We start from the raw sequence: 16,758 nt of genomic DNA, 5'->3' as shown, positions 1-16,758 counted from the left end.
CTGCTTTCGGTAAATCTCCAGATAAAATTCATGCAATGAAAATTTCAGTACACCGTTCGTTCTAAAATGTAAATGTAAAATATAAAATGAAAAATACTTTACTAACGTGTCTGGTGTTCCAAAGAATACTAAATAAAATAGAATACCAAAGTAATCGTATTAAATAAAATAGAATACCAAAGTAATCGTATTAAATAAAATAGACTACCAAAGTAATCATATTAAATAAAATAGAAAACCAATGAAATATGATATATGTACTTGAAAGTTCTGAATCAATTTCACACGAACTTCTACTATGTACGGTCTCATCCCAATCATATTTCCAAAGATAATTAATTATTCATAGCATCACACTATCCTCGCAAACACTACAGTTTTCAAGTTCCAAGGCCTTCTTCGCAGTACTCGATTGTTTTCGCGATGCAGCTGACACTATGCAACTGTATAAATTTAGACTATTTTCTAGAACAGGTGCTTCGCTGAATTAATGCCCTGCGAAAATATGCGAGCGTACTGTCCCAATGATTCGTACCGGTTTGGTCGTATAACGCCCACCTGCGAGCTACACGAATCTATATGCACATCCGGCACAGATGATTCGTACCGATTGTGTTATAAAGACTTGTTACCTATAAAAAAAATTGGGCGTGATTTTCTTCGAATAATACATAGCGATAAGCAACAGTATGTAAGACCATCATCCTGATCTTTAAGCATTTAATGAGAGTAAATAATTATCTGCCAAGCGTCTGCTGATTCCAGAACTAATATTATTTTATTATAAACTTTGGAATTTCCATGTTTAAACAATTAAAAATTGTAAAATCATTTTTTATCTTTTATACGTTATTTGAACTGCTTAATCTGTAAACTGAATTTGCCGCTTATAGGGACGTGGTTTATGACCCAATCGGCAAGAATCATTGCTCCTTTACGATCATACATGATTGTAGTGGTATTTACTAAGCATGTAGAATGATCGAATTTACTATCTGCATACAAGAATCATTCTTACATAAGTGACTGATTTATTATTCGCTAAACAAAGTAATCAAAGAGCTTACCACTACTTTTCGATCTTTTGCACAATGATCGATCGACCAACAATTATAAGGTGTAACTTGTAGACAACTGTTGCACAAACAGTTTTTACAATTCTACACGTGGCCAGTCAAATCACTAATATTATTAGTAAATTTTTAGTCACAAAAAACACACTTAGCTATATTAATCAGTATTTCACTTCTATCAAGGTGTACATAACCTTAAAACGTGAAATAGGACAAACAGCTGAATTGTAATTTGTAACATTTAATTCTAAGAACTCTACTTGCTTTTATTAAGAAACTTGTTATATAATAATATTAATGCAATTGCGCAAGAAGGCCTTCACTAAGAATAGAATGAGATAACTTCAAATAAAAAAAAAGAATTATGTGATTTTCTCCAAGAATAATAGCTCTGAAGAAAATTAAATAAAATAATAAATTAAGTTTACATATCGAGAAAAACTTTCTTACCACGCGTTAAATGATTATAATTAAATATTTCAAATACGAGAGTTATATTCTTACAATTACTACGACATTTTAGTCAAATTTTACTATATCTAATAATATTGTGCACGTACTAGAACATGCATACAGTCCGTGGAACTTGAACTTCACTGGATGTATGAAACTTGCTATTTCATTCTTGTGGTTGTGTCAGATAGGATATCATCAGGTATCCAATTATAATCCTCCGTTTCATATCAGTGGGTAAAATATTTAATCAGTAATGTGTACCTTACTGAAATGTAAATAATACATGTAAGAAGCTGTACGTCGTAACGTAATTTATTGGCGAAATTGATGTGAAATTATACCTGTGTCTGGGTGTGTAATAAATTTGACAATTATGCATATTTGCTTCTATCCATGTATACTTTATTTACTAATTCAAGTTAAATTTATGGTAAATAGAAGTATAATAAATATCTCCAGTACTATAAATATTTATTGCATCAATCTCAATTCCTACGTAGCAAGCACAACTTTCATAGCAATGTAATTAATAAAATTATTCGTATCCAACTTATCTTAACCAAGATAGTAAACTACACATTTTTGTAATAAACATCTGTTTTGATTAAATTGTCTAGTATCAATAATAAATGAGGTTGTATAGGTGATAACGTGTTTAATATTCGAGTGATGCAATAAATATTTCCAATACTATATATACCACTGAGGGGAAAGAAAAGTTATTTAAATCAACACGAAAAAGAAACAAAGGGAAGATATTATTTATATTGCACAGTTAACACTTTGACAGTCATGGTAGTCACCTGTGTCCGGCGCCATTAAATTACAAGCATAAACATTGAATTTCTAAACAGGAATATTTAACAGTTCATAAATGTAATAGTTCAAGTCAACGCGTAAATACTGATACTGTTAATAATAAAAACCTGAATAAATATATCTTCTCGTGATACTGTCCCAAGAGTAAAAATTGTGGCTTTCAACGTTTTAAGTGATTAGTTGAATATTTCAAATTAATTACTATTGCTATAGAAGCTTTGTTATTATGTAAAATTACAGGTAAGTCAATTTTATCAAGTTAACGCTGATACATACATGTTTGCACTTCTACGCACACAAATGAACGAACCGTCAGTCCGCAGTTATAATCGATACTAAATAGAATCCATGAGGTAAACCACCCGATCGTTGGCATTTTACCAGCTATTGGCTCATATGTTTATTAACGCACGATAGAAGAATGTGTAACGCGCATCTAAGCGATTCCATAACGCAATTGCACCAAGGGGGAGGGTCGTGCCTCGAATACCGATCCGTTCTCGAGATTGTCATCTCTCTACGTCAATTCGTTTCGGTACTGAATTGTAACACAGGTCATGGTTTAATAAAAGAAAAGAGTGAACGTTTTCTCTTTCCACATAAGAGTCGTTAAAACTTCCAAACAAATCATTACATGGCACGTGTTAATGTACTTACTTTATAAAATAAACCAACGAATAATGTTTATTAAATGCATTTTTCACATTCTATACAATATCAAATTTCTCTTCCGTCTGAAGATTATAAATAAAAAGAAATACTTGAAGTAAATGGCAATTAACATTTTGAGTGTATTGCAAGGATAAAATAGCCCAGTCCCAAGTTTAACGTAAATTTGGATTTTTAAAAACATCCTCACCTTAAACCTCTTCTTCATTAGTTTAATTTATTTTTTCTTTATCTCAACTATTCTACCCAAAAGTACAAACATCCAAAAATAATTCTACAACTTTTTCACAAGCAGTCCATAGTTTAAGAGATATTTCGAGTTTTATATCACTTGGGGTCACTTGTTCCCCATGTGCACTTGAAATGTTAATTATAGAATTACTGTAAACATTTAAACAAACACATTCGATGAATGCCAAAAACCATTTCGAATTCACTCTTTATAAGGTTGGAGAGTGTAAACAATATTTTGGCAAAGGTGAGCATCAACAGTTTATCGCTAAACTTACACGTGACGTAGCGATACAGTAATGTCTCGATGAGTGCGACGTACTCGGATCCACTTCCGTGTATTCGTGGCAAGGCGAAAAGATTTTCAGCCCCTCATATTATTGTTTCTTATTAAATAAATTCAACATTTCGTAATATTGTATTTACTAATAAGACTACATCTGGTGTTCAATGTGACTTCCATTAGCAAGAATGCATTAGGAATTTATTTCTTTTATTTCTGCCCTTATATGACCCTGAAGGCCATAGTATACTACATGGTTGAACTCGTCTAAATGCCCACTTTCATACGATGTAAAAAAATATGTAGCATTCCATTAAAAAAAATTAAGGTCACCTTTGTTTCTAGAAAACTATTAAAAATACAAAAACTTTAGATACGCTATCATATTACTAGTAAGATATACTACAACTTCCTCCTCTTCGTTTTTTTTTCTAATATTTACCGTTTACGATAAAAAACGATGGTAAAAATTATCGCGAACACCCTGTATATTTACACGGATCGCGATGTCCAGTGATTGCAAAGAAAATTGACAGTTCTTTAGCACAAACTTTAAAAAGAAAAAATAATTGACATTTTATTCCTCGTAGAGATTGGCAAAACACGTGTATACGTTTAGTTTTATTTTCTTACGTCATCGGACGCGCGAAAAACGCAAGGAAGTACGTAACACATAATACAATGTCATCATTCCGTTAGCTGCGTCGAGGTATTCTGATTTCGAATGACGCCGCGCACTATATAGATCGCCGAGGAGGCACGCACGCGACTGAGGCTGGCTGAATTCACGTGCGCACGGTCGATTTCAAATATTTAGGAACAAACGGAAGAGGGATAAAAGTTAACGCTCGCTTGAATTATGACGAAATCGTCGCGAGTGTAAAACGCAACGCGTGCACACACAGGAACGCCGACGGTGCTCGTGAAAGCGTTTACGACTTTTAAGACGCGCGAAAGTACAGCAATAACAAAAACACGAATTTCGACAGCCGGCGGTGTTGGTTAACGGCCCAGGGTTGATCGTACCGAATGTTGTTTGAAGATTAAATGCCTCCCGCCTTTTTTTTTTACATCACCTACTTTCGAGATACGACTGTTCCGGTATCCTTAGAAATGGCTGAAAAGAGGAGAGAGCTTATCGCGGCCAGACGCTAGTAAATATTAAAATCCATGGCTATTTTCTGCTGGTTGAAATATTCCAAAGAGACTTTTATTATCGTTTTATGTTTTTAAGATCGATGTTTGAGACACGGTTTTGGTTCAGTAAGGATTATTGCTGAAGAATAGAAGGTACACATTTTCCTCTAAGGACCTCTTCAAAATTTTCACAATGCACCGTGAATCGTTTCAACACCTCATAAATTTATTGTTTGTTCAACAAAAACGGTAGGGGGGCAAATAAATTATGCGCTTGACAGATTCCACGACGTCCCCCCCCCCCCATGATGGGGATGAAGTAGAAACTCTCACAAGGAACTTACTATCAAACTCTTATGAAACCTTTAATGTATTTTGTTCTCGTTATAATAATCTCGATATGAATTTACAATTTTCCTGGTATCTATAACCTCGCTGATATTTTTCAAACATTATTCTTTTACAAACTGAAACAATTCTACGGAGTGGAACAAAAAAATTCTGAGCTGGAAGAAATAAGAATCACGTAAACAGACAATCAATCTATATGGAAACAATCATTGGACGAAGATATAAACAATATCGTCACTTCTATGGTTCAGATATCGGTTTACCTGTATCAGCACATTTTAGTATACGACACAAATCGTGCAGCCTGTCACACACTGATTGGCATTTAAATATCAGATCCAGCCAATACGATTAAAATTGTTCTCGATGGAATCGCCGTTAGTCGGTGGTAATCCATCACCAGATTGCTCGTTATCACGCGTAAATCGTATCATAACAGATTTACAATCGATCGTTAGAGCTCGGATCCTATTATGACGTTACTTCGGACACTTCAGCGCGAAACAATAATGTGCACGAAAATAGATCGATCATTTATTTAAATTCTTTCTTCTTGAATTCTATACTAGATGTCTTACTACGTTAGTAATAAGACGGAGATGGTACCAAACTTTATTAAAACCTTTATTTTATTGTATTTTTCAAGTTAAGAAATGCTATAAATGCATAAACATCCACAGTCTAATTATTACTCTACTAGCTATGTTTATAAAATGTAATTTGTCATCATGACAGTCAACGTATTGAAAAGAAAAGGTAAATTGCTTATTGGTACACCTAATAACTGACTGTTTCTATTATCAAAACCATAATTTTATAATCATCAGAATAGAACTACATAGTAAGTTACTGTACGTTTTTATTAATTGATAAAATAGCCCAGTCCCAAGTTTGACCTGAACCTGGATTTTTGTAAACATCCTCATTTTTTTTATTACTTCAATTTATTTTTTCTTTAATCTCAACTGTTCCACCCGAAAGAACAAACATTAAACTTCCAAAAATACTTCTGCAACTTCTAACGAAAAGCGTATAATTTAGAAAATATTTCGAATTTTAAATTAACTGGGGGTCCCTTGTCCCCCTGTGCACTTCTAAGATCTTTTAGGATTTGGGCGCACCAAATGTTAAACCGTTAAAATTATTTTTCAAAGATTAAAATTTAATTATTTCGATGAGTGCATCGCGGAATACACGGTATGTACTTGATCGTTTAAATCGTTATCGTGAAAAAAAAAACAACTAAAAGTCGACCGCGACGTCCATTCGAGTTTAAACAGTGGAAAAAACCCCGAAATTGAATAATTACAATCGTTGCAGGCTGGTCGAGAAAAAAAGTTTAATTACGTAGGCAGCGCGAGTCGTAAAAGATAGGAGCGGACGCGAAGGGTTAAACCGTCTGGATATATCACACAAATGCCGGGAGCTGATTAACGAGTTAAAAAGAATCCAACGGACGAAACGCGGTCGAGCCCTAGAACACCAGAGAGATTAGAGTTTCGTTTCGTCTCTCGTTCCTACCTATACACGAAAGTCCCTGAAACGAGAACTGCCTACTTCCGAGTAATAAAGCCCAATGCCGTAATCATCGTGATTTAACGACACCGACCCAACCGACGCGGAGGGGTCGGTCGTGCGAATCGTTTTTCCAGGCCGGGAGCTTTCGTATCTTCTACGGTTCCCTTGTACACAAAGTGACGACGCGGTGTGGACTTCGGAACCAGCTGCATCACTTTTTCTTGTTCCTGCTCCCATTGCGAATGGCGACGTAAATGGCAGAAGAGGTGTTGTATGAACGAAAAAAAGAGCTATTTTCCAACGGTACCGGCCTATTTTTAAATTACCATAACGTTAATCGATTTCTTTCTTGTGTACTACGAAAAAAAAAATGAAAATTGAGGAATTTTGAAAAATTGAGAAAAATGTAAATTGAGAAAAATGTCAACAATTTTTTAACGACATATCTGGATCATGTCATGTTTATTCTAATTGTTGAAATTTAATAATTAAGAATTTGGTTTCTATGAGAATATCTATTCAGAGTACAACGGTGCATCAGAAATATACCTACAGGTATTTTTTCTTTAAGAACATAAACTTCGTTGTGTAAATAAATTCTTGTCGTCATTGTTTTCTATTAAATACTGTTTAAAACGAAAGGAACTGTCATAAATGTGCAGTGGATTGTAAAAATGGTGTAAGTCGACAGACCAAAAAATTGAGTTTTTCTCTTATTTTATGAAAGAATTTTCGAAAGGAAAAGCGCATGAGTTACACCACTTTCATAATCACCGGCACAAATACCCGCGGTTTAATTATAGCATATAATAATTTTAAATAATACGTTTTCTAAAATACTTGGAATACTGTCTATAAATTTCTTTTCATAAGTTTTCGTTGGCAAAGTTTCCTACAGCCGAAAATAATTGGTTGACATAGATAGATTATAGAAAGTAAGATCGTTACATGCTAATATCCTAACCACTGGTAGAATTGAAAATGGAGTTGAATGACTCTTGTTGAAACTAACCTCTCCAAAAGCGTCTATTCTTTCGTCAAGCTGTAATAGACCGTAACTGATCAATCTTAGTATCGGAATCAATCGATTTTTATAACTGTAGACTTCCATATAAACACCGAAGTGGGTTGTTACACGCATTCTCAGCGTGCAAGAACGCAGTCACTCACGGAATCGTTATCGTCTCGCGCATTGATGACTACGTACCAGCTATTGAACTGTGTACAGATAAGACACGCTTGAAAACGTGGCAAATAATGGCATTGTTAAACGAATGTTTCTTCTTCTGATTCGGTAGTATCTTTTATGTATAACACATGTCCAACAAGCAGTCTGAACTTTACCGATTAAGATTCATCCTATAGACTGTAGACGATAAGTTGCAAATTAATATATTAAGATGATTAAATCTTGCATAAGACACTACTGTCTGTAATTAATTTTCGTCAAAATATTCGCCTATATAAGAAGAGCTATAATGTATGATAACAGAAAATTCTCGAACTGAATTCTCTCGGAAAAGGTTGAGAGCCACTGTGGTCAGCACGCATAAAGAGCTACTGAAGAAATCGGAATTCTTTCCTGTCTTTATGGACAATTTCCTAGCTCGTTATAAAACATTTATTAAGATGTGCTGCCTACATGTATATTCAAGTTCAGCGAGTGATTCTAATTTGCTCATCTGTAGTAATTTTGCACTGAATAATAAAATATATTAACTAAGATAAAATAAGAGAATTAAAAGGGATAGTTTCCAATGCCGTTAAATCCTTAAGCTATTGTTTGAATCAGGCATAAAATATTTCTTTGCAAATAAAATGTATAGAAAAACAAACCGAAAATCTAGGTTGGATCCTTTCGATTCTGGCTGTTTTTCTGTGGAAATTCATTTCGAAAATCCATTATAATGCGTTTGTTTAACTATGTCCGAACGGAATGTATCTCACTATACAATACACTTCCATTGACGTAAATTGTGTTCATAATATTGATAATATCACAATACGTACTTATAAAAAAAATAAAATAATAAATATTGAATATTTTGTTTCTTTGTGTACCCTTTGATTCCCAAATTAAATAAATTAGTGTGCAGCTGTTATAATAAATATTAAACGGATCTTCAAGATTTATTTTCTCGGAAAGAAAATTTTATTATACGCGTTTGAATTAATTTTTCACATCCCTCTTCGTTTCATTTCTTTCTTTTTTGTTGGTGTTAACGCTAGTTACGGGATTGGCTGTATAAAGCAACTTAAGAGCCGTTTGAAGGAGGTTAATAAGCATATAAAGTATGATAATGATCTAGATGCAACTCCACAGAAGTCTCAATTTCCTCGTGTTTATGGACAACTTAATTATTCAGCACGAAGTGCAACGAAGTTATTCACTGCGGCGTGCTCAGTCATTCCTCGGTAGTTTAATAAGTACGTAATGGAGAAACTTCTTCAGAAATTACGGTGCTTTTACGTATTTATGTACTTCCTCGTGGTACGTAGAACACTGATCAAGGAATCTTTCCCCAAAAATATAGACACCGATCTCTGACGTTGTACTGAATAATTCAGCCGTCGCGGAAAAGCTTTATTGTCGAATTTAAAAGTGTGTCGAAGGAAATTTGGCTCCAGTTCCACAGAAACTTCAAAGTGTAACACATACGTCATGAAATTAAATTTACATACTTGAAACAGGGTTTAAAATCTTGTCGTGAGTTCCAACAGTTATTAACCAAGGAAACATAACCCCCGAAATATAAACTTGCAAAATATATTACAAAACTATTATTGTTTCAAATGATCCTTTTAACAAATCCGATAGACGTTTGTTTTAATGATCAAAAAGGACAATTTATCCGATTAAAAGTTCAATACCTTTTCGGAAGGTCTGTCGAGCGAAAAAGGTTGCGAACTGTTGGAGTTGGAGTCAAGAAGCGTGAATTCCGCTACCACTGAAATCGTAATTTTTTTACGCATTTATGTATGTATTTCTTTTCACGGGTTGCACAACGTTAATTAAGAAACATTCCTGTCAGGTATCGCAAACGATTCCAGCCGTTTCGCGTTCATGAATCCGATAAGCAGCCCGCGAACGGCCGCCGATTCGAAAACCTTTCCGACACTCGCGGAGAACACAGATCATCCGCCATCTTGGTTTCCCATCGAAGTAGTCACACGGTGTCGGAACTTTTAGAAATTGCACGGTCATATTGAATTACTGGCGTAATCCGTGTGAGTCACGGCTGACATCACGAATAGAATTGCTACGGAACCTTTAAGGGTAACGAGTAATCGACGGATTAAGATCGTATTGATCGGTGGGCTCGAGTACCTGTTGACCCGTTTCGAGGCGTCGCGCAGGGTGGATGACCCATATACGGAATTTAGGTTAAGAGTTTTACTCACGGAAAATAGATATCACTGTGGCTTTCAATCTCGCCTCGTATCGGCATGATTGTCACCGTTCGAGTTTCTCGGTAAACAGGTGAGAATATGGGGTAGGCATGCCGGACTAAAGAAGTATCTTACAGTAAAAGCATTAATTGAGTAAATGTATACATTTCCTAGCCAATGTATGCACTTAGTAATCTATTTAGTTAGTACATGTATTCACAAGGAACGAAATTTATATTTTTGCTAGTAAATTGCATACATTTACATTTCTGATTTAGTAAAAGCATGCACAAACAAAAATGCATTAATTTCTATAAACACTTTTAGTGGCAATTATTGTTCATATGAATCATATGACCTATCAATTTTAGCATAGTAGGAACACGTCTTGATAGTTTTGCATAGGTAGTTAATTTCACGAGTACAAATCATTTGAGTTATATTATTAAAATAAATAAAAACAGTACGAACGAAAATTTTCTGTTAATTTATGTAACTGAAGTATTTATTTTACGTTACAATTGTTTCTTTCTAAGTGTATTAAATAAAAATTTAACCTGGCCTATGTTCTTATATTTATTAAATAAAAGCGACCAATTTTCTATTTAGACAGTAACACGCGTAAATTACTTGCGTAGTATTTATCTACATATATTTTCATACAAAAAGCTATTCGAAATTAATGTCTGAAAACAAGTAGTAATCACTGTAGCACTATGATCGACCACACTACAGATTAAATATTTTATTTTCTATTTAAATATACAGTGTACGTTAAAATGTGTTTTTTAGTTGTTCAAAATTATTCCAAGCAAATCAATGTCATCACTCCAGGGGTGTACTTTAGTAATTATAATATTATAATGATCCTGGCAATTCGCGTTGCTCTCCTGGAAATATGCTCCTTGACGTATGTGTATAGTAATAGTATATTTAATCGTATGATCTAGACGCGTTTAAATAATGAAATACAATTATCGAGGCACGATAAATAAAGTGGCAAAAGAGGACCTCGCTTGTTTTCGTTCCATTTTTATCTCAGCTCTTCTGTCCATGTAACGACCACGAAAAATAAACGGGTGTCTGGGATTTAAATGTCGGGTCGCGTGCAAATTCGCAGTGTACATTTTGCATGTCCGTACCTCTGACTTAATCATGAAATATGTAATACCCAAAACGTGCCCCCCCATCCAATTCCTTAATCACCTATCGCAAGGATACTACAAAACCGAAAATTATGAGAAACTTTAGAACGTACTAAAACAACCAATTATTTTTTACTGTTCATTAGTTATTTGGATTGCAAAGCCACGATTAGTTTTTCCAATTACATACATGTATGTTAAATTATTGCGAACAACGGAACGACAACATGTATTTAAAATATCTAAATAACTTTTTAATGAAGAAAATTACTTTGTTTCTGGAATACAAACGTATCAATGATTGACAACCGTTGAATAAAAACTGTATTCAACTCGTAACAGTATTTTACATGCAACTTATCGGGATATACTAATTAACCTTTTTTATTTCAAATTTATGCTGAGTTAATTTGTACGAAACCTGATGGATCGTAACACTTTTTCCATTGAATAATCTCAGCGTGACTTTGAAATATTCCTAGTTAGTAGCGAAATAATTGATCTTTAAATTTAGACTGTCTGTACTTGTATGTTCGAGCAGAAGTACCGATCGTATTATCGGCACGTATAAATTATATGCCATATACAGGGTGAACCATGAATCGTGATCAGTAGAGATTACTCTGTTATTAGCAATCCGATCGAAAATGCTTTTATCAGGTATAGCATGGTTTCAAGAGAGCTTTATCGTGATTATAGCAAATTTTCTGTCAATTTTATTAATTTATTATTATTTTATATAATAATATAATATATATAATTATTCGTCTTGAAATCTTCTAACAGATAGGTGTAAAAAAATTATAGGTGTGTTTGCAAAAGAAATGAAGATGATCTGGAAAAATCATGAAAAAAAGAGTTGACAACAAATTTGCTGATAAAAACATTTTCGATCGGATTACTAATAACAGAGTAATCTCTACTGATCACGATTCGTGGTTCACCCTGTATATAAACAGTGTATGCCATATATTATTTACGGGATGTTAATTTTCAGAGTTAACAAGCAATCGCGAAATTCGAACGATGCCAATCGCCTGTACTAACTCGAGAACACGATGGCAGAGGGGGCAAATGTTTCGCGAACGACACATGTTAACGATCACACCATGAATCCGCACAATCTTTTTTAATCCTCTCATTACCAAGAACTGTGCGTCTCAACTTCGTGCAAATTCATCTCCGACAATTCACGTCCAATTCGTGCATCAGCACCTCGTTCAATTCAAATGATTAAATTCAGCTTTTATAAAGGAAAAAATTTAAAGACATACACTTTTGTACATTTAAATATTAACACGTTCACGCCGGCTCGTAAATTTCCGTATCTCATAGTAGACAAAGTTGCCTGAAAATTTTTATTTTTATCGTCAAGATATAGAATTATGCTTCTTATTTAATGTAGTTATAATTTACGATTATAGTCCGACTATCCACTGATGAGTCATGGTAGAGTGCACGTGCTGAATTAAAAAATGACAGTTACGGTAATCAGTTTTTTTTTTCAAAAAAAAAAAATTTTTTCAATTTTAACGGACACATTAAACCAAATAGTACACTATTGACTGAAGTTACTTTTCAAATCGCTTATAGAAGTTACAAAAATGCAGATGATCTTTCTTATGAAAAACAAATTGCCTAAATAACTGCAGAATCAAACAAACTATTTGAGAGAATAAACACAAGCAGTCATGCATGTATATTATTACCCACCAAATTTCTTTATTTTCTACCTCTTCCTCGAACAAGATTTTTGTCCCTCTATATCACGAACTGCACGCATATAGTTCGAGGGTGACGAGCGCGCGCGGATTTCCTCTTGCGAGCAAAACGCTTGCATTGGCACTAATGTTCACGTGCGAAAACATTTGGCTGGCAGTAACGACCTACGGAGTTGCGCGTTAAATTATTCGGCAAATTTGTTTCGATTTATCAGTCCACCGTTTCTTCGACCGCGAGTACATTATATTTAGACGATTATATATAATTGTTTTCAACTGTATTTTAACTTCTCGAAACTGTAGCTACATCATGAAAATAGTTCCAATTGATGAACGTCTAAGCCTGTGACCCCATAACGGTGGCTACTATTGCGTCCTGCGTGATGAAATATAAAATGCTCGATTTATTCCATTATTCCTATTTACATTTTTATCGTGCCTAGTATTCTACGATTTAGCACTAAAAACGTAAATGAACACACAAGAAAATAACAGGATTCTATATCTACATTACTGTAATATATTTTGTGTAATATGTGCATACATTGTTTCATGTTTTTCCAAAATATGTATTCGTTTAATGCGCGAACCTACTAATATTATAATTGTATGCAATTTATACATGTACGTATAATGAACATTTGAATATTCTATTATTCCGACACTATCGTTACTCACTGTGCCTACCTATCCAATTCTGTGTACAATTCATCTCCAGAACAACGAACAGTGAAACTTCGCTATATGCTCAAATGATCCTGAATTCGAGGGGTTAAAAGATTCTATCCGTTCACACTGTATTCCCTCCTGCCCTTCCGTCGAAGCAAGTGAAACTTCCGTTACCGTACACACACTGACTGTAATTCCCATTACGCGCTCGAGAAGAAGAAAAAAATCGTCACGTCCCGCGATGAAAATGTTTTACGTCCGTACATTCGTTTAACCTACAAATTGCACACGCCTTCGTTTTACGCAGAGGCGTTCAAAGTAATCGGGCAGAGCAACGAGCAGACGGGCTGGCTATAACCCGCATGTTTAAGAATTTTGCTATCTGAAAATAGACTAATTGACTTATGTAATTCATGAAAACTGTGTCCCCTCGGTTTCGCGTACGAGCAAACGAAAAACCGCCACACGGTTACTACGACGCGGACGAAAAACACACGGTGTGTGGCCCGCGGCCGCAGTGTGCATACATGTAACGACAGGATCTTTGATCTCTCGCCGGTTACAAAGCGCACATCCGAGCGAGCAACCGCGCGTACCCTTATCGCGTGAGCAGACTCGTCATCGGTCCTTGGCGAGGCGAAGCGATGCAGCCAGCGGTGAACTATTCGCGGCCAGCATCCGGCGCCGATTCTAAAAGACACACGGCTCTCTGCCTGATCATCAAGATCCGGCGGATTAACCTTCGCAGAGATTTCAAGCGGCACACAGGCCGGATTCTCGAGTGGCCGGAGGCCTGGGCTTGGGAGGATCCCACTCGACTATCGCCTGACGTTTATTGCACCGCCCATAAATCACCCGGGGCGAGTGTCCGCGGACGCGTCCAGAAAGGAATGAATTTTGTAATTCGATTCTACCTGGGCGAACTACAGGTTGAAAGGTATGTACGAAGGGCAGACGATGGAAATCGTTGCAGGGCGGAGCCAACCGAAAGTTTTTGCGGTTGGAAAAGCGCATGCGATATCGCGGACCTCCGGGAGTTACTCGACCCTCTCTGATCAATATTTAATACGTGACACCAGGCGAGAGGGCGAACGAACGATCGGGTCAGAGTCACGGTGGTAATATCGGTAAGAGGATGAGAAAAGGGGGAGGGACGGAAAACGATGGTTATCGGAGTGTCAATCGCGGTCGAAACGTGCATGTACACCAGAGATAGATGCACGATGCGATAGGGACGCAAACAGTAAGCAAGAAGGAAAGGCAAGGTTCACGAGAGCCAGAGCGAAACGGGACCGAGAGAGAAAGAGAGAGAGAGAGAACATAGTCTTGATAAATGTGTATTTACCGCCAATCTAGGGACGTCCACAGTCTCGTCGGTGCAGCCCACCTCGACGGCTGATATGCCACAGCAGAGATCCTCGTTTCTTGTCCTAGTAGGCAACATGCAACACCTTTGTATTCTTGTGGGCCGGTTTACGGCACGTCATCGGCAAAACGTTCAATCACGGTGGTTACTGTCAATGACTGGTAAGGGCGCGGGGATCAGGGTTGAAGACACTCTATTCACTCACATACACGCACTTTTCTTGTCGACTTAACGTAATACTTTGGTTGAATCTATGCCTGCACGAAGCCACTGTTGACGCTGTCACGTATATCCTCTCGTGTACTGGTTCCGTTGACTCGCGACTGTATACGGATCGGTCACTACAGCCGAAATTCTTTATCGTTCGCGAGCAGATATCAGCACTAGCGGATTCGTTCACGGAACGACAGCCCGACCTCGTATGTACGAGCACGATACGTCCGTGTATTGCATTCTTTCAAGAACAACTGTGCGATCGCAATTTTCGGGACCCTAACTCTTCCGGTGGTGCCCCCCTATGGCGAGCACAGCCCGAGTGCACGCGGTACATAGAGAGCCCTCTACGTTCATTTCCGTGCTTTTATAGAAGGATGGTTTCTCGAACTCGTCGCAAGAGGGCCACAATCAGCAGACCATGTGACGGTGAATAAGTACATATGTAATTTTTAAAGTTAGGAGCTTCGTATTGAAGTTAAATAATTTAAATTACGTTTCTATCTTCTATAAATATTAAATGTTCAGAAGAAACTTGTACAATACAGTGTTATCCATGCAATTTCAATCACCTGAATCAGTATCTAAAGGCGGAACCTTCTGTTGAACCATAATGCTTTATGGCCATTCCCTATTTGAAGCCTATTTATTCTGACTAATTTCTGTTAATAAAATACTTTAATGCTTAAATCACGAATGAATTATAAGAATACCGTGATTATCTACTGTATTTCCGTAGTCCAGTTTTTGGGGACGATTAGCAGCATTACCATTTTGTATCACGCTCGACATTACCGATCAGTCACGAATTTCGGGTAGATTAGCATGAATATAATTTGTATATTTTGCATCATGCATACACAATGAAAATTAGCGGAAAGAAATATATGTTTCTCATGTTTATGCGATGTAAATAGCGTTCATAAAATATAACGCTACGAAAACAGATTTTCCAATGAATCACGAGGGTAGACATTATTTTAACATCATTCTAAATCTATCGCTATTATACAACTACCACAGACGAGAATATCTCGTCCATGATACTACAATTAATATTGTATCTACTGATTACTAACTATTAGTTACCAAAAGAATATCGACTCTAGATAGGTGAAGTTTTCTTAACTTAATGGTAATAAACAGAACATACAATAATAACATGTCTATATTATTCTAAAAAAATATATACAAGATAAATATATATTTCTTGTACTATGTCAATAAAGTTGCCAACAAAGAGTACGAGGCTAAAACCAATACTTTTGCGAAATAGATGTTTAGATCTGAAGCAAATTTAATATAGTTAGCTTCCTCACATTCTCGTGAGCCGTCGCGGAGGGTGGGCGCGCGTCTCATACTCGTCCTTTCTCTTGTTACTAACCCATTGTTTGTTGCAGGCATTCGACAACCATCAATTTATTTACTATGCATATTGTTGCGTCCCCTCTATTGTTACTAATCCCTTGTATGTTACAGATGTTAGAGAACCATTGGCTTCGATATTTATCTTATTATGTACTGTGATTTATTTACTGTGATTTATTTACTGTCATTTCTATCTGTGATTGCTATACTGTGATTTATTTACTGTGCATATTATTAATCTATTTACTGTGCATATTGTTGTGTCCCCTCTCTTGTTACTAATCCCTTGTATGTTACAGATGTTCGAGAACCATTGGCTTCGATACTTATCTTCTTATGTACTGTGATT

General features: G+C 36.0%; 1 protein-coding gene across 3 annotated transcripts in view; it reads right to left on the bottom strand.

The window, feature by feature from the left end:
* Nucleotides 1–15,219, bottom strand: part of LOC107190052 (TBC1 domain family member 24) — a 50,283-nt gene extending 35,064 nt beyond the window's left edge. For all 3 annotated transcript variants that reach the window (XM_015578775.1, XM_015578776.1, XM_015578777.1), the window contains exon 1: nucleotides 14,808–15,219. The gene's annotated coding sequence lies outside the window, so the exon portion shown is untranslated. The remainder of the gene's footprint in view (nucleotides 1–14,807) is intronic.
* Between the last annotated feature and the right edge of the window lie 1,539 nt (nucleotides 15,220–16,758).

The sequence above is a fragment of the Dufourea novaeangliae genome, unplaced genomic scaffold, assembly GCF_001272555.1.
Source record: "Dufourea novaeangliae isolate 0120121106 unplaced genomic scaffold, ASM127255v1 scaffold172, whole genome shotgun sequence".
In the NCBI taxonomy this organism is placed as follows: Eukaryota; Metazoa; Arthropoda; class Insecta; order Hymenoptera; family Halictidae; genus Dufourea; species Dufourea novaeangliae.
Note: the sequence above shows the minus strand (reverse complement) of the source record. Positions and strands in the feature narration are given on the sequence as shown.